Source organism: Podarcis tiliguerta (genome assembly GCF_965153285.1).
Source record: "Podarcis tiliguerta genome assembly, chromosome: 4".
Classification (NCBI taxonomy): domain Eukaryota; kingdom Metazoa; phylum Chordata; class Lepidosauria; order Squamata; family Lacertidae; genus Podarcis; species Podarcis tiliguerta.
The window spans coordinates 84,387,140-84,405,852 of NC_139537.1; the positions used below are offsets into that span (position 1 = coordinate 84,387,140).

Below are 18,713 nucleotides of genomic sequence, written 5' to 3' on the forward strand. Positions count from 1 at the left end.
GTTATTCAAGCCCCTTCGCCACAACAAGGAGACTTTTGAATTATGGTGCTGGAGGAGACTCTTGAGAGTCCCATGGACTGCAAGAAGATCCAACCTAACCATTCTTAAGGAAATCAGTCCTGAGTGCTCACTGGAAGGACAGATCCTGAAGCTGAGGCTCCAAGACTTTGGCCACTTCATAAGAAGAGAAGACTCCCTGGAAAAGACCCTGCGGTTGCGGAAGATTGAGGGCACAAGGAGAAGGGGACGACAAAGGACGAGATTGTTGGACAGTGTTCTCAAAGCTACTAACATGCGTTTGACCAAACTGTGGGAGGCAGTGGAAGACAGGTGTGCCTGGCGTGCTCTGGTCCATGGGGTCACGAAGAGTCAGACATGACTAAACGACTAAACAACAACAAAGTAATGATGCATGTAGTTATCTCTGGGATAGGGCCATCATCTGTGCTCAGAAAAGAATGTTTTGCAGAAAACATGCAACCTTCACTTTTTATTTACTAGATGGCTTTGCGATTATATCTACCCATACATCTCCTTGTAATTAGATTCATAATTTTTAATGCAAACACCTTGTGAACCCAATTCCTGAACCAAGGTAAATACATTTTGGAGATGGCTTTTTGAAAATGAAAGTTGGCATATCTAGTAAACACGAAACAGAAATTTTATTCAGAGAATTAACTGTCAAATAAAAATTGGATCGAATTAGGCCTAGTGTTCACTGACGCAGTGATTCTGTGTCTACTTCAAAGTCAGGCTGAAGATAAGGATTCACATGACGCTTCCCCATTTCCTGCACAACCCCGTAAAACATGGGACTCAGCTATAAAGCTGCAAATATAACGTTTTGAGTGCGTTTTAAGTGCATTATACAACTGTGACACTAGATGGCTCTGGTGAGCCAATGGCAAATTCCATATTTATTTAATATATTTTTTTATGTGTGTAGATTCAGCCTTGGTGTATTTAACCAGGACTGAAGAACAGAACACCCAGAACAAAATCTCTCTCTCTCTCTCTCTCTCTCTCTCTCTCTCTGTGTGTGTGTGTAACCAGCCAGAGCCAACTGAGCAAAGGAGCAAACCATTCTTCCTTCGCCCTGAAGCAACCTGTATCCTAAGGCAAGAACACCAGAACTGTGACAGAGCATCAGGATTCGGGTCCAGAGGGTGGAGTGGCCTTTTATCAACCACCATGATTCACACACCCTGATCCCACATGGCCTGATATGCAGAGGCCCTGGAACTCTCAAATTCATCTCCACCAGCTCAGCTTGTAGGAAGAAGAAGAAGAGGAGTTTGGATTTGATATCCCGCCTTTCACTCCCTTTAAGGAGTCTCAAAGCGGTTAACATTCTCCTTCCCTTCCTCCCCCACAACAAACAGTCTGTGAGGTGAATGGGGCTGAGAGACTTCAGAGGAGTGTGACTAGCCCAAGGTCACCACCCAGCAGCTGCATGTGGAGGAGTGGAGATACGAACCCTGTTCCCCAGATTACGTTTCCACCACTCTTAACCACTACACTACGTTGGCTCTCAATGACCCCATCAGCTTCTTTTTTACACACTGGGGAAGAGAAACAGGGTCTTTGAACATATATTTATAGTATTTGAAGCAATGGAATTGCTATAATGATGCATTGGTATGCTACATCATTCACGAACAACTATTTTTTAAGAGACATTTGCTTAATATATTACTGCTTAAAGCAGCCCAGACTGGCAGGATGCAGTTTCAGGAGATTAAGTTCAGCAACATTATCTTAAAGGACATTTCCTATATATATATTTAATACTTATGTGAAACTTCAAGATGCTATTATGTGCATATCAAGATGCTATTAGCTCACCATAGCTTTTAAAAATTGAACGTTTAAGAGAAAGGCCTGGAAGCACAGATAAAATGTTATAAAATAGTAGAGGATGGGGAAAAACAATGTCTCTCTGAAAGTGTGTCAATGAAGGCCTGATTGAGGACATTTTCTTGATGTCATTTCTAATGACAACCCATCCAATAACACATAAAATATGAATAGCTGAACTCTCAGCCTCAACCTGATTCAAGCATTTTTGAGAAACAGATACAAGGGTAGAGAAATGCCATTGTGAAATATTTGCTTTAGAGAGGCTCAAAAGGCGCCTTTCAAATAATTCTTCTCTCTCCCCCCCACCCGTAAAAATAAAAGTAAAAAATAAAAATCAGTATTCACAGTCTATTCTGCTGATATTCTTCGGCAGAATTTTAACTGCAGCTATTCTAGTATGATGGTAGTCATTCTAAGGATGCTTCAGTGCTACATATACTGAATCACATTTAGCCATATAGCAACATCTCAGAGGGAAAGCAGAGATTATGCTGAATGTGAGAGAACAAAGAAACCATCCTCATTTTCAACGTGTTGTCCCTGTCTCACCAAACTGGAGCAGCATTTTGTAGGTATTTCTTCTTGTGAACACCTACATATATATTTTTGACATCCCGTCGCCCCCGAAAAAAACCAAGGGAAGGTTTTCTGGGGCATTAAAACATTCACTAAAATTATCTTCCATTTTAGTCCAAGCCTAATTTTAAGCTCTTTTAACATAATGTGAGAGAGAAACTCACATTTACATTACAATATGTCAAACTGGTATGTTATCCAAAGCTATTAAACAGTGGCATTTAACTAATTAATTGGGTAGGAGAAACTTACGATTCATTAGGCACCATCGAGTCAAGTTTTGCACAAAAAATATAAAAATCTTTCTAACCTAATGGCCATCACTCGAGATTTCTCTGCAATTAGCATTACCTTAAAGTGGATACACAGTTAACAACAAGGAGCACAGTAAAAACTAAAAACTAAAAAAAAAAAAGGTTAAAATTTTATGTGAGACATCTTAGAAGTGCTGCTGGATGACACTGCTTGTACAAGCAATCTTGATGTAAATTGAATAGGGCCCTGGGGTATTATAATCCTCAAATGTTAATTCAAAGTAGGATTATGCATATTGCTCCCAAAGGGCAAATGAACATATAAAAACGAAGGAAGGTCATCTAGTCCAACCATATGCAAATACCAAAGTAGAAAGCACTCTTGAGATCTCCAATAGATTACTTAAGACCTGCTCTGCACAAACGCAGGTGGTTTGGTTAAACCATTGCTGAGTTCAGAAGCTTATATACATACTAGAAATGTGCGTTGTTTCAGTGTATACTCCAAATAAAGAGGTGGACTGCGGTGGTTTGGGGTAGATTTTTTTGTGTTTCTGAGTCTGATTAGGAACATAGGAAGTTGCTTTACACTGAGAGTTAGACCACTGGTCTATTTAGCTCAGTATTGCCTAAGCTGACTGGCAAAGACTAAAGCAGGCCTGTCCGGAGTCAGTTTTGGGGGCCTAATCCGGCCTGCCGGTTGGGTTCATTTGGCCCCTGTGGCAGCTTATTTCCTGGGATACATTCCTTAAAATAACACCTCAACAACTTCCATCCTAAAAAGGAAAAAAAAAAAAAGGTCACAACTTGAATCCTAAAAAAAGGTCAACAATTTTGGTTGGCCCTTTGGTCGGCCCACACTTCATCAAATCTGGCCCTCTTTGAAAAAAGTTTGGACACCACTGCTAAGGTTTCATGCAGGAGACATTCTCAGCCCTATTTGCAAATGCTGGCTGTTGAATCTGGGACCTTCTTCATGATAAACAGATTTTACATCACTGAGCTACAGACCTTGCCCAAATTGTGCCTCAAGATCTCACCAAACACAGGGAGAATCTTGTAACCACTGCATACCCCTAGCATCCATGCATCAATGGATATATTTTATCAAGCAGGTAGTTGGATTAGAATACCTATGAGACCTGCTCCAGCTCTATGATTATATCAAGAAATCAGCACATATAGAAATTAGCATTCAGAAAGAAGAAGAAAGAATTGTAACAGGTTTTTTGTTGTTTTAAGTGGGTGGTAGTTTGGAGCACAGAGCTGCCCTCCAAATACAGGCAACAGCTGCTGCTTTCCTGGATATCATCATCATCAAACCTTTTATTGGCATCACATACAAACATCCAAACCAAATCAATACAGAATTACCACTTCCCCAGTGGCACAAAACATTTGCTAAAAGAAAGGAGGCAGAGCAGTCTATCGTCACATCTTTTGGTCTCCAGGGAGATCAGACGTCTGCAGTGTATTTCGACGACAAAAAACCAAATAGAGATATTTCGCCACTAACTTGGTGAGCTCCTGATCATTCCCCAGTAATAGAAAATGTATGACCTCCAACTCTGGTTTCCATTTGGGGATACAGAACTGATTTAGAAATTCCTGATGGAGATCAGCATATAGTTTACAATTAAGAACCATATGTGTAAGGGTTTCCACCAGGTGGTCTTCACATGGGCAAGTTCGTTCCTGGATAGGGTGGAGCAAGAGTAGAGGAAGGTTGGGTTGATTGTGAATGTCCCACTATTTCATTCATGTTGCCAGAAGCTGGCTGCAGCCTTGCGCCAGCCCAGTCATGTCCTGGTAAGTGACTGTGACACTGTTTTTGGGAGGACACCTCTACAGATCTCTTTGACTGCATGCACCGTGATTTGTAGAGTTTATTAATCCCATTCTGCCAAAGTTCTAACACTGGATTGCAGTAGGTGGACTGGCTCCTGCAACTCACTCCACAAATGATACCATGGAATTTATCTGAGATTGCTAGATATTTCAGCACCATCAAGGAACGGACTGAGATTTTTTCCCCCAAAGGGGGTGGGTTTCCTAACCTTCCCAGATCTGACGATCTGTGACTCAGACAGCAAGTGTTTTGTTTTGGCTTTCTCTCCTGGGGTTCTTTCTTTGCAGAACTGAACACAGAGATGCATCAGAGAAAGTAATGCCTCCCGGGTCTGAATCTTAACTTGTCTTGAAGTGGGAGGGGCGGCATCTCACACAGATATCTGACACTCTGAGATGAAGGCATGGAAGTATTTCCATTCACCTCTTCAGAATGCTTCTCTGAAGACATGGGGAAGTGCTCTGATGAGAGAATGTGTGTGTGTGTGGTGGGGGGAAATCACACCACATGCTCAAAGGAGGAGAAGACAAAAACAAAATCCTGACTGTTCAGCAGAGGGCTCTGTGTTGTTCTGGACTGGACAGGAACTTGTCAGAAATGCGAACAAGACTGTGGTGCAATGTTGCAAGCACCTACTGCTACCCCTAGGTAACAGTAAACTGACCTCTGACCATTAGGTCCAGTCACGGATGACTGTGGGGTTGCGACACTCAACTCGTTTTACTGGCCGAGGGAGCCGGCGTACAGCTTCCAGGTCATGTGGCCAGCATGACTAAGCCGTTTCTGGCGAACCAGAGCAGCGCACGGAAATGTGGTACCTATTTATCTATAGTCTCCATGGAAGGTGCCCAGGGCTCCCCCCCCCCTTGGAACTCAGTGGAACTCAGTTCCAGCAGCTCTCAGGTGGACATCATAGCCATTATAAGAGAACAAGGGAGATGTTCATGATGAGTTCCGGCACCTCTTTTTCTAAAAAAAAAAAAATAGCTCTTCAAGGAGGAGGTGTTTGAGAGATCACAATTTTGTTTCTTTATTTACAATTGATTTTGTACCTGCTTTTCAGTCTGAGAATTTCTACAGCATACTGAATCATTAAATAAGAATGAATATTAACATCCACAAAGATTATTAAAACCAAGAGATCGGTTAGAAACAGTAAAAGACTAACAGTACAATCCAATGAAGGTTTACTCAGAAGCAAGATGAGGCTGCAATCCCATACCCCTTTACAAGAGTCAATGAGATTTACTGCTGAATTACTTGTTTAGAGTAGCACTTGAGTAGATCTAAAAGACATATGCAGTTAGCAATGAAGGGCTTTGTGAGACAGGTCACCTTTTTATGATAAGGAACTGTATAGAACTGTGTGCTCATGGGATCTGAACTGATCGTGATTGTATGAGATCTCGGGGATGTAGTGGATAATTCAATGAAGATGTCAACACGGTGTGCAGCAGCAGTGAAAAGGGTAAACTCCATGTTAGGGTTCATTAGGAAAGGGATTGAAAATGAAACGACCAATATGATAATGCCATTAGACAAATCAATGCTAAAACTGTGCTTGGAATACTGTGTACATTTCTGGTGACTTCACCCTTTGTAGAGCTGGTTCAGAAAAGAGTGTGGTATGAATTCAGAGTTGAGTGAGCTCTTTCCTATTGCAATAGCTATAATAAATTCTAGGTGCCTCCTTGGTTCTGTGGTTTATTCAAAAGGTAGTTGTTCTTCACCTGGGAAACAAACAAGGTGGTTTAGAGGTGAATTCTTTACCACAACAACATACCAAAGGATCAATGGATTGGAGCAAGCTTCCTATTAGGAATGGTTAGAACATTTGGAGATTTCTAGTTCAGAAAAAAAGAAGAGGAAGGGGTGAAATGGCAGAGGTGCTTAAGATTCTACATACTATAGAGAAAGTGGATAGGGAGAGGCAGTGGCATAGCGTAGGTTGTCAGTGCCCAGAACCACGTGGAGGAGTTGGTGGGAGGCAGGAAATTGGATGTAGTATGCATGTGTATTAAGCTGTCTAATGGCATCCACATCACCCAGGAGATCACAGCCACAGAGATAGGAAGAGTTGTTTAGAGGTCACTTCCTAGTTTGCACATAGAAGCTGTTTTCAACACAGCACAGTAAGAGAAGAGCTGTATCGGGGCAGATCCGGGTGTTGACATTTTGTGCCCCTAACAATTTTGCACTCGAGGCAACCACCCCTTGAGGCCCCCAGCATGGTACGCCATTGGGGAGAGGATTTTGCCCTTCTTTTATAACACTAGAATTCAGGGTCGGCTAATGAATCTGAATGTGCAAAGAAAGTACTACTTCATGCCAAAAGCTGTTAAATTATGGACTTTGCTTCCACAATATGTTTCTTTAAAAGAGGATTAAGCAAATTTATGGAGCTTAAGGCTATCAATGGCTACTAGCCACAATGGTTTGGAGGCAGTATGCCTCTGAATGTTAGTTACTCAGAATCACAAGTGGAGTGTGTGCTGTTGCACTCAGTTATTGCATGTGGGCTTCCCATAGGCTGACTACTCTAAGAACAAAATGGTGGACTAGATGGGCCATTGGCCTGATCCATTGGCCTGTTCTTAAATAGTAATGGATGCTGGGAGTTGTAGTTCAACAACATCTGACAGGCAGAGCGTTCAGTTATGTAGTGCTCTTCCCCTGCAACTGAAGTTGATCACTCTAAAAATGGCTGAATCGTCTAATCAGTCAGAATATGTCATATTCCCTTTATTTCATTTGGGATTGTAGAGAAGATGGCGGAAATTAGATACGGCAATTGCTATTGACACTGTATCCCTTTAGGTCTTCTTTGCTCTTAAACAAAGAATTAATATTGATAGAAGCATAAAAAGGCAAGGAAAATATCAACAGTGTAAAGAGCCAAGATAATGCCTTGCTAGCATATGGTTGATTCCTCTCTAAGGAAATTCTGTTCTCTTTCCTCTAGGCCAGCTGGGAGCCAACAATGCCCTTTTTGTTCTCGCAAGGTCATGCTGATTAACTTGAAGATGGAAGTTTTAATTTTTAAGATCTGCTTCCCATTTGATGCTGGAGCAGATTTGTGTGGGTGAAATAATAAGTTTTACTCTCCATTCCCCTCCTAGTCAGGAGAAGCTTGATTTAATTGGATCATGTCCTGACTGAGTCATAGCACCAGACTTCAAGAAGATGCATAATTAATTATTTACAGAGCATATATCTTGTTACAGTCATTTCACAGCCTTAAACATTTTGACTTCAGATGGCAACTCTTAAATATTTCAGCTCTTGATTAGGAGGAAAAGGTGATGGCATGTTCCATCTCCCCCCTCCCCTTTTTGGAAGTCAGCTTCGATGAGAAGTCATATTTTAGCATAACCGTGAAATCAATGAGTGATGGGACCAAAAGGGCATGAAACTCATGCCACATCCACCCACAAGTCACAGACTGACCTGAACTTTGCTCCTAGTTTCAGGGCCAAATGGCTCCATGGTTTCCATGCATACACTGCCCCCTGTGGCAAGTGATTCAATGCTCATTATGTGTCAATTCACACCCATACAGAAACACAGTCTCCTACAATGTGCAGCAAACATTGTAAAAATATGCTCCCTACTTGTAAAGCTATCGGAGCCCTAGATTGAGGCCACACTATGGGCAGCATGAGGGACGTGGGTGGTGCTGTGGGTTAAACCACAGAGCCTAGGACTTGCTGATCAGAAGGTCGGCGATTCGAATCCCCTCGATGGGGTGAGCTCCCGTTGCTCGCTCCCTGCTCCTGTCAATCTAGCAGTTCGAAAGCACGTCAAAGTGCAAGTAGATAAATAGGTACCGCTCCGGCGGGAAGGCAAACAGCGTTTCTGTGTGCTGCTCTGGTTTTGCCAGAAGCGGCTTAGTCATGCTGGCCACATGACCCAGAAGCTCCCTCGGCCAATAAAGCGCCGCAACCCCAGAGTCGACCATGACTGGACCTAATGGTCAGGGGTCCCTTTACCTTTTTATGGGTAGCATGAAACTAAATAGTTATTCTAGTGCAGGGGTGGTCCTTGGTAATATGGCACCCTGTGAGAGCCCAAAATTTGACACACACCTGCCCAAAGTCACCTGCCCAAAGGAAGTGCAGGGCTTTGTGAAGAAAGATGAAGCTCTGGCAGGGTCCTAGAGCTCTCCCTCTTCCTTTCCAAAGCTGGGCAGGCACTGACTAGACTTTGGGAAGGAGGAAGGAGGACTCTCTGACTTGGTCAGAGCTAACGACGACGACTACTACTACTACTAATTACTTATACCCCACACATTTGGCTGGGCCTCCCCAGCTACTCTAGGTGGCTTCCAACAGAATACAGTGGTACTTCGGGTTACAGATGCTTCAGGTTACAGACTCTGCTAACCCAGAAATAGTACCTCGGGTTAAGAACTTTGCTTCAGGATGAGAACAGAAATCGCGTGGCAGCAGCGGGAGACCCCATTAGCTAAAGTGGTGTCTCAGGTTAAGAACGGACCTCCAGAATGAATTAAGTTCTTAACCTGAGGTACCACTGTATTAAAAATACAATAAAGCATCAAACACTAAAAACTTCCCTAAAGAGGGCTGCCTTCAGATGTCTTCTAAAAGTCAGATAGTTGTTTGTTTCCTTGACATCTGATGGGAGGGCATTCCACAGGGCAGGCGCCACTACCAAGAAGGCCCTCAGCGTTGGATCCCTGTAGCCTCACTTCTCGCCAGTGAGGGGACCGCCAGAATGCCCTCGGTGCTGGACCTCAGTGTCTGGGCAGAATGATGGGGGTTGAGATGCTCCTTCAGTTATAGTGGGCCAAGGCCGTTTAGGGGCTGTTTAGGGGCCAGCACCAAAGACTTTGAATGGTGCTTGAAAATGTACTGGGAGCCAATGTAGGTCTTCATACCTCCTTCCCAAATCCCAACTCTTACTAGGCTTTGGAAAGGGAGCGGGAAGGCATCATCTTGGCCCCTGCACCCTGGTTTAGGAACCAGTCTCACTGCTCCAAATCCACATCTGCACTTTTCTACTCTTGCTCATAACTGCCTCTTGGGCAAGTGTCACACAACCCAGTTATACTGCTAGCAAGAAGAGCTTGGTGGCACACTCTCTAGTGGACCAGGTGGAAGATGTCTTGCAACCCTTTGGTCTACTGAGCAGTCTGCAGCCAGGTGTAGCATAACCTGGCCAATGAATTCTTGCCTGGTCTACCATCCAGTATTCCAACTGAGTGGGCCAGGAGGACCTGCTCAGGGCAGAACTTGATTGAGCATAGGGACATACATCTCCTAGTCATTCGTGGACATAAAATCTCACTTGGTCAATGATTGTCTGCATTCACTCTTGGCTCAAGTTGCCTCACCAGTAAAGGCAGCAGCATGGCCTATTGCTTGGGCTGTTGATGAAAAGTGAGAAGGAAAATCTGCGATGTGAGATAAGCTCTGTGGATAGAATGAAATTTAAACTTAATAAACAGAATGGTGGGAACTATAATGTGTGCACACTCTGATGTGATATGGCTATAGAGAGTAAGGGACAGGGCAATTGTAGGGTGCTGTGTGCAGTCAGTCTTTGCAGGCATACCAGGAAATGCCTGTCAATTTCCCCCTTTAGAAATAATTCTAATGCATGCCATACACTGATAGATAAGTCAAATATCCGTATTTATGAATGCTCGAAGTTACTATATCATGAGAACAATGTTCAGTGACAAGAACCTAAAAAGTAATATATCAGCTCTCTGCAATCATTTCCTTTAAAGGTCCGTGAGAGGAATGTCCCAGGTAGCTCACAGAGCTGGCATACTGCAGATATGAAATTCATGGGCCTTCTTTCAAGTGGAAGGCCAGTAAATGTAAATTATAGCCTTGACAAAGCAAGAAATATTGAGTTTTCATTTAAGAGAGGCATAAAAAGGTGTAGTGCCTGATCAGCCACACTAACATGTAATAAACAGTGCTTGCCCTATAGTGATCAATAGTTTACTGTTAGACTCTTGTCATGTACATAACCACAACTAATACCATCATAATTGGATCGCTAAGAAAACCAAGATGGTTGGTACAGTTTCCTTCTAATCAAAATATGCCATGCTATTTGGCTAATTATGTAGAACAGAGACCAATAGAGGAAAAATCTGTTTGGAAGCATGAATAAATTTGATGTTTAAACACACACACACACACACACACACACACAGACTCACATAAAGTTTAGGTTTCTATTAGATTAAACTGGTGTTCTGTGTTGTTTTTCAACTATTGGAAGCCACACATGTCTGACAAATGGTGTCTCTAAGCTTTCTCCTAAAGGGAAAAGGTTAGAATTTTAAGAAAGCCATTCCAAAAAGGCAAAGTTCAGATAACCTCCTCATTTCCAGGGAAGCACCAGTGCTATTTTTCTAGAAAAAGAGGTGCCAGAACTCACTACGAACACCTCCCTCATTCTCTTATACAGTGGTACCTCGGGTTAAGTACTTCATTTGTTCCTAACTGTTCTTAACCTGAAGCACCACTTTAGCTAATGGGGCCTCCTGCTGTCGCTGTGCCACCGGAGCACAATTTCTGTTCTCATCCTGAAGCAAAGTTCTTAACCTGAGGTACTATTTCTGGGTTAGCGGAGTGTGTAACCTGAAGCATATGTAACCTGAAGCGTGTGTAAGCCGAGGTACCACTGTAATGGCAACTGAGCCCACCGAAGAGGTGCCGGAACAGAGTTCCTGTGAATTCCAACCAAAAAAAAAGCCCTGGGAAGGACCATACCTTATTGGTGGAATAAAAGCTTTGATGCACAACATCCCAAGTTCAGTCCTCAGTATCTTGAAGTAGAGCTGGGAACTGACTGGTGAGCTGATGTGACGTCAATACCAAGCCAATCAAATCAATGATCTGACTCAGTATAAGGCAGATTTCTTTTTCTCATCTGTGGACTGCACCAAAAATGCTACCACCGCCATCACTCGGGATAAGCAACAGCTCGTCCTCCTCTCCAAGTATGGCAGTGGCAGGGAAAATAGGGACATTCTCAGGGCCGGATTTAGATGAAGAGAGGCCCTAGGCTACTCCACTTGTGAGGCCCCTCCCAATACCCCACCCTCATAACTGGAAGAAAATGGAAGTGTGTTATAAACAAAATTGAAGCCACGGATGATGACGGGTATTTAAAATTCTCTAATTCACAATTTCTCTTCTAAAGGACATAAGATATTATTGTTAAATACCATGGTGATTTTTAAAAATGCATAAAATTAACACTGAAAAACTTTTGCAATAACTGAACTTTGTAAACCTTTTGTGGCTTGGGCAGACCTGGAAGTAGTTCCCATGTCTTGTTCCTCTCTGAGGAATCAAGTTCAGCCTTCATGGCATTTAACCATGGCTCAGCATCCTCTGAGGTTAAACTTTGGACCTCTTGGAAGCTTGAAGGTCCCCAAACCTTCTCTGAGTTGTTAACACCAGCTGTATCTGCTATGACTGTTTAAGCAAACTCTTCAGCATACCTTTTGGGTGGTTTACCCTTTGTGGCTCTTTCAGATCTGTGTACTATACACAAATCTTCCATGTTGGGCTTCTCCTCTTTAGGGCAGGCCGCAGACCTGGTCGTCCTCTTATATACCTGCTGGGATTAACAAGGCATCTGATCCTCACCTGACTCTCATAGCTCTCCTGTAGCTGCCTCTGATTACAATTTATGATCTTTCTCCATTATCTGCACAGCAGGGGGTGTTCAGTCAACAGTGCAAAGGCTGAGCTGAAGCATTCCCTGCTGGTTACCTGCTTTCAGCAATAGGGGTCACTGTTTGGTAGTACCCAATTGGTTAGCTGTCAGATTCTAGAGCTCCCTATTGGTAGCTCTTAGGTAATTCACAAAATACAGAGTCTATTCATAAAACACAGTGTTCATTCATAAAGCAGTAACATAAATCTCCATTGTGACATATTGGGTGTATATTTCAGTGGTTGAATGTACAAGTTTATGGCCATGCTGTAGTGCAGTGCTTATGCGACTGTGAATAAAAGGTGGCTTCCATAACAAGTCCTTGAGTCTGTACTCTGAATGGTGACACCAGAAACCTAGAACTTGCAGGGCTTGTCAGTCCAACCCCTGCACAGTCTCATCAGGGCTGACCTTAAGGCAATTGGAGTAATTGGGCCAACTTGGGCCATGTGGGCTGCTCCTAAGGGGGCCCCTGCACCAGGGCAATCTAGATGGATTTTATTTATATCTATAAGATCTTGCAGACTTTGGCTGTGAACTGGGGCCCTACCAATAAATAAATAAATTCAAGTTGCGCCCCAGTGCTTCAAATTGGGCCCCACTGGCTAGCCCTGAGTCTAATAGTTGCTGGGCCTGAGTTGCTCTGCCCTTGCATGAAGACTTTCATAATTGATGTCCCTGAAAAACTGGGACACTTAGAGCATATTATATATTTATTTTTTAGAATGTGAGCCTTGAGCCCCCATCTATGCAGGCATATTTTTGGAGAGCTTTCTTTGCATGATAGGGTGTTCTACAGAAATTGAGTGGGCTTCCTGATCACGTGTAGAGAGATAATACCCCTCCATGGATACAATTGTACACACCAGGGCTCTCTTTATACATTCTTATGGGCATGAGTAGACCAAGGGAGGAAACTTATGCTGCAACACCCCTTTTATCAAGCATGTGCCTCAGTATTTTCTAGGAGTGAGTGGGAGGCTTTTGTTTCAACCGTGTTTATGGAAGACAATCTTACTTGGCCATGAGTGAAGGCCAAAGAAGAAGAAGAAGAAAAGTATTTATTTGGAAGGATTCAAAAAAGTTATCAGGATGGCTCACAAAAATAGATCCTCCCCCCCCCCCCTCCACAAAAAAAGGAAGTAATGTATGTACAATCAAATGGTGCAAAACCCATGGCTGTTGATTTTTTAAGGTTACCCTTGTGCAAATTTCCAGCTGACAGTCTGGCAACATTGCTGACCCTCAGCTAAAAGCAGGAGGACATGGCTTTGGGGTGAACCAGAGTTCATCTTAATCAGTGGAAGGCCAAAAGGCTAATTAAAGTCTCTGACAATGAATTAGCATATAGCCCAAGCAGGGAAGTGTGTATAAGTTCATCACAATTCCATTTGGAGAAATACACTCCGCCATCCAGATTGGAGCTCAGAGGGGCAACAGATCAAATGTATAGGGCCTCTCAGTCAGAAATAAAGTGGGGCTAAATGGCATTTAAATAGTTTAATGGGGGGAAATGCTGCTTCTGGGTTTGGGGGCTCTTCCTTCCTTCCTTCCTTCCTTCCTTCCTTCCTTCCTTCCTTCCCTCCTTCCCATAATAAAAGAGGTGGCTGAAAAGATCAAACTATACAATCAAAGGCGTTTCATTACTCCGGGGCTTTGTTGAGCGTCATATGGCCGTAATGTGTGACAACCTTTCAAGAGATAATATCTGCTCGTTAGCACAGCAACACCTCGGTTGTCATTTTATGTTGCTGTTATTTGCAGGAGAGATAACAAGCTAAATTCATCAGAGAGACCGCAGATGCTCACCATACAGCCTGCCATGTGTACAGATAATGGCCCGGCTTGATGTTTGTTAAGGGTTGCTTTCCTGCAAGCAAAGAATTGGATTTCCTTCTTTGTTATGCACATTTTAAAAGAAACAAGTCCCAGTTAGGTCAGTGGAATGAGCTTGAAGACACACCACGAGAATCTCTTATAAAGAAGAGGGAGGGGGGTATCAGTGGAATTTTACTCCAAATTGGACAGATTTATCCAGCATATTAAATGAATGTAAAAACTGTCATGCAGTAGCAGAAGGCTATCTCCAGCAGTGGCCAGTCAGATACCTCTTGAAAGCTCACATGCAGAGTGACAGCAATTGCTCAGTGTTTGGCCCCAGCCTTTGGCAATCCAAAATAGAATATCTTGTAACATGAATGTTACAATTGGCTTTCCATGGATAATATCCATGTTGTGGATGTTAGATACAGCATCAATGAATCTTACTTTTTAAAAAAATCACACATTGTTTCCAGATGTTCCTTGTTTGTACAACAAACTCAAATTTGGGGGTTGGCAGATGAGAAGAGGTAGTGACATTATAGCAGCAGGCTGGACTCCTGATTTATTTGTTTATGCCTCCGTTTCAATATCATTTCTCCTCCGAGGAGCTTATGGTGCTATAAGATGCTACTGCCCGTGTACATTCAAATGGGACCAGTTTCATATACCTAAAGGGGAAACAATTTAAGTAGGAGGTAGATTAAAGTTCATAAAGACAAGGAAAGCAATATATATGTGTGTCTGGGGGGGCATATATTTTAGAGTGCCACCCCAATTAACTTCAGCACAAACTCTACTAATCAGTCCTCTCCTACTCCAGCCATCCAAACTGTATATCGGGGTTTCTCTAGCTGTTTTTGGACTATAATCCCCATCAGCCCTGACCACTGGTCCTGCTAGCTAGGGATCATGGGAGTTGTATTCCCAAAACAGCTGGAGACCAAGTTTGGGAAACCCTGCTGTATATTTAATCAGGAGTTAGACTCTGTGCCTCTCCCCTTGCCATGAGACCACCTCCACTATAGACACTCCAAAACTGGTCCAGGTACACCCAATCCAATGCAGAGTTATCTGGAGCTGTTTCAACCCAGTCAGGCTGAACTTTGGGTCAACCCAAACTGGACTGAGTCAGTTCAGGATCTGAGATTCAGGCAGATCCGGTGCACGGCCATAATTATAATAAACGAAAGTATTCTTGTAGCTCCATTATTTGCTTGTTTAGAAGGAAGCCTAATGAATTCAGTGGGTTTTACTCCTTATTAAGTGTAGACGCAACGCAGCGCAAATGTGGGACCCATCTTCTGGGTCCAAAATCCAGCACAAGTCAAGTGACCCATGCAAGACTGCAAACCCAAAAAAACTTCTTTTCAGGGCCTGAAATCCCATGAGAGCAAAGCACCCAAAATGGTCCCTGGGCTCTTACAGGAAAAAAGGGATGTCCTGGTTTTTCTGGGGCAGCTGATAAGTATGCAATTGCAGCTTTAGCATTTTATGGTAATTTGCCCATCCACATGGTAGTTACTAAAGCGACAAGCTTTTTGTGCCACTTCATTTGGTGCATTATAAAATATATTAAATATACACAAAGTCCCTTCCAATACACATTTAATTTTGAAGTAATTGCATATTTATGCTTTATATTGATAACCATTTATATATGGCACTATGTTTCTTCTTTTTTAAAAAACATGTCCTACATAGAGGCAGTAGTAATGGAGAAAGGATTCTAATTTCTACAGCAATAATAACTTCATTTAGGAAACAATAATTGCTTCCATTAAAATAACGATCTGAACTTTAACTTCTTTTGTTTTTGGTTTTTTATTTTAAAAAAGCAAAGTTTATATTGATTTGGAGTTGCGTATGATTGCTTTGGCAGAGAAGTGCAGTTGTTCCAATCCTAGCTGTATTATAATATTGATACACATTAAATGTAAGTAATGAACATCCTCACTGGAAGGACAGATCGTGAAGCTGAGGCTCCAGTACTTTGGCCACCTCATGAGAAGAGAAGACTCCCTGGAAAAGACCCTGATGTTGGGAAAGATGTAGGGCACAAGGAGAAGGGGACGACAGAGGGCAAGATGGTTGGACAGTGTTCTCGAAGCTACAAACATGAGCCTGACCAAACTGCGGGAGGCGGTGGAAGACAGGAGTGCCTGGCGTGCTCTGGTCCATGGGGTCACGAAGAGTCGGACACGACTAAATGACTAAACAACAACAAATGAGCATTTGCTGCCAAGTGACATTTCCACAGTGGCTTCCAAATAGTAACAACTATGTTACCACTTGTACTTTTTTAAGATGTGGAGGCAGCCATCGGATGAGCATTTAGATGGATAAATGAAATGTCCATCTATCCATACCATTTTACTTTCAATTGCATGCATATTTGGATGTGCATTTGAAGATGTAGCCCATCCACATTCTGATGCCACATATACACACAAAAAGACCTAAAGTTTTCTAACTGGAGCTGGATGAAAATGACAGGCTTTAGCATTTCTTTCAGAAGGTCCAATTCCCTGATCCTGAGAGTACCGTAATGCTAATGTGATCAGCAGCCTGATTAACAATAGCCTGATACTGAAATAGATGGCATTTGACACCAATAAAATTAGCTAAAATGTATAGGAAAAGAGACAGAAAATGTTGGAAATAGACGGAGATTACTTTCATATGCGGTGGACTTGTGGCAAGGTAAAATGATTCTGGGAGTTAATCTATAATGAAATTAAAAAGATATTTAAGTATACTTTTCCTAAAAGACCAGAGGCATTTTTGCTAGGTCTGGTGGGAAAAGAAATTAAAATAAAAGACCAGAACTTGTTCATGTATGCCACAGCCGCCACAAGAACTTTACTGGCCCAAAGATGGAAAACACAAGATTTACCAAGCATCCAGGAGTGGCAGGTGAAGATGATAGATTTTGCAGAACTTGCCAAATTGACAGGAAGGATCTGGGGCCAAGAGGACCAGAGATACAATAACAATTGGAATAAATTTATTGAATATATAAAGGAGAACAACAAAAATATTAAGACACTAGCAGGACTGGAATAACACCTCCAATGTAAAACAGTAGAATTATGACAATAATCTACGCAAAAAGTATGTGATGTATATACCAGCGGTCGGGAGGGAGGGAAGTCAGGACTAGGCAGAATCAAAGGGATTATAATGTGACAGTAAGGATTGTTGGGAAAAGAATTACATGTTGAAATCAATAAAAAATTATTTGGCAAAAAAAAAAAAAAAAATAGCCTGATACTGAAAACAACCTATAGAAATCCCCATTGAAATCTGGGTAAATAATATTTGCAGTGTGGCTATATTGGAGTGCCTTACTCGCCACAGAAGGGTAATTAAAGGCACGTCAAAGATAGACACTTTTGGCAAGACCTGGCTTCCATTTTTTCCCTTTATAAATGAGACAGAAGATACTCTTATTCCACCCACAACACAAGAATCTCTGCGGAGAGGATACTTGAATTGACAATGCATAAATAAACGTATTGCTTGTTTACTGTGTACTGCATATGAAACTTAATAAGAATGTCCCAGTGGACATGTCGTTCTTGTATTTACATGAAAACCAATAAAAATTATTTGGATAAAATTCATAATTCTGACTGCTGTGGCCCTTTGTATTCCTAAATCATGCCTCTTTATTAACAATGATAAATTGGGGGAATGATTAGGGGTGCTGGAGAATTCTGAAGAAAACAGAAATGAGAGTGGGAACCGCTAGTGTTTACTTTTTCTTCCCATCTCTGGAATGGAAATCAATCCAGAAAATACCATTTGTTTTCACTGTTGTTGATACTTTCAGTCTGCAAATGATACACAATTGATTATTCCCCCACCCACATTTACATTGTTCTTTTGCAATGAAATGAATGGAGTGGAATAATGTAAGGAAAAATGTAATTTACTTAATTAATTGCATAAGTTACTTAAGCTACGCCATTTCACCACAGCAGACAGCAAAACGAGTAGTGTAGTTTTCGGTGAAAGACAAAGAACTGCAGAAGAATGGAAATAGTTTTGCTCGCAACAAATACAGGGTGGAATGGGAAATGATGCCTTCTTACATCCCTAGGCATGATATTTCTTAGATATATTATTTAGATACATTATTGAGCCTATGAAAGCTGTTCCTTTGGGACCAATCCATTATGGTATCCTATTAATGATTTGAGAGCATCTGCTTCAGATGAGCTTAAACATCTGGCATTATATAAACCAAAGAAGCCTTTGTAACATTTATAAATTGCAATACAGATTGTTTTTCATGTTCATTAAAGAAATCCAAACGCAATAGCAGAGCAACCTTCTGTATTTGAAATAGATATGCCCCAGCCTTGCCACAATTTATCAGTCTTGTAGGTCAAGCAAATCAATGTTTATTTCAGAAGTAACTGCACTTAGGGATTCTTATTTAAACGTGCTCTCTCCAGTACTCAGACACATTTTACATTTAAACACTGTCTAGTTGCATATATTAAGGTGCAACAGTGCATCTTTTAAGAAAACATATTCACAATGGAGAAATAACTCATCTGTTTGGGGTACAATGTGGGCAGAAGAAATTACTTGACAATAGCAAGATTTGCTCCATTAGCAACCAGAAATGTATA

The 18,713-nt window shown here is 42.0% G+C and overlaps 1 long non-coding RNA gene across 1 annotated transcript in view; it reads left to right on the top strand.

Annotated features, from left to right (window-relative positions):
- LOC310676425 overlaps window positions 1-16,309 on the top strand; it is a 312,074-nt gene extending 295,765 nt beyond the window's left edge. The window contains exon 2 of the long non-coding RNA XR_014510561.1: window positions 16,137-16,309. This is a non-coding gene — a long non-coding RNA (uncharacterized lncRNA). The remainder of the gene's footprint in view (window positions 1-16,136) is intronic.
- The last annotated feature ends 2,404 nt before the right edge of the window (window positions 16,310-18,713 follow it).